General features: G+C 55.6%; 1 long non-coding RNA gene across 4 annotated transcripts in view; it reads left to right on the top strand.

Annotated features, from left to right (window-relative positions):
- LOC106726898 overlaps window positions 1-705 on the top strand; it is a 70,223-nt gene that overhangs the window by 33,281 nt on the left and 36,237 nt on the right. The window lies entirely within an intron of this gene.

The raw sequence follows: 705 nt of genomic DNA, 5'->3' as shown, positions 1-705 counted from the left end.
CGCCCAGCCTCCCTCCAGGGCCCGGTCCCCGCGGGTTCTTCACATGCTCCCCGTCTGATTGAGAAAAAACAACAACGATCAGTCCGTCTTCCCCTCATCGGTCTTTTGCTGACGTCTCCGGTGACGGGCCCAGCGACAAACCGAACCTTTGTTAGCAATGGTCCCCCGTTATAGGTCGTTCTTTAAATTTATTTATTAAGGTATCGCATGGGTCTTTTGACTTGTTTTTCCTGTGGTTCTTTGACATCGGAGCCAACAGGGCCAGTTGCCTGTCGTCCTTTAAAGCAGGACTCGGTTTGAAAGGACGTTTTGTTCGCACCGAGTCGGCCACATGGAACCTGGCGCCTTTGTTCTCCCGGAATAAGGGGCGGCCCCGCCCGCCTCCCACCCAGCGCAGGCCTGTTGTGTCGGGTTGAGCCGAGGTTTTCATTAACAATCGGTTGGTTTTAAGTCCGTTTGCAGAGCATTTGAAGGTTCAGGAACCCACGGTTGCCTCTTAGCGTGTTGGTCCAGACTGTGACTTTATGATGCTTTTGGGGGGAAGGTTAATAAATCGCAGGGTGCGTTGCTTTTGAGTTTCCTGCTCATTTATATTCTTTCTGGGCGTCTGCAGGCAGCACGGGGGACACCGGAGCGCAGCTGAGTGTCCCAAGGCCCGCACGCCAGGCCTAGCAGCACGTGGGCCCCACCCGGCGGCCAGCGTGG

The sequence above is a fragment of the Myotis brandtii genome, unplaced genomic scaffold (genome assembly GCF_000412655.1).
Source record: "Myotis brandtii unplaced genomic scaffold, ASM41265v1 scaffold329, whole genome shotgun sequence".
NCBI classification, from domain to species: domain Eukaryota; kingdom Metazoa; phylum Chordata; class Mammalia; order Chiroptera; family Vespertilionidae; genus Myotis; species Myotis brandtii.
Note: the sequence above shows the minus strand (reverse complement) of the source record. Positions and strands in the feature narration are given on the sequence as shown.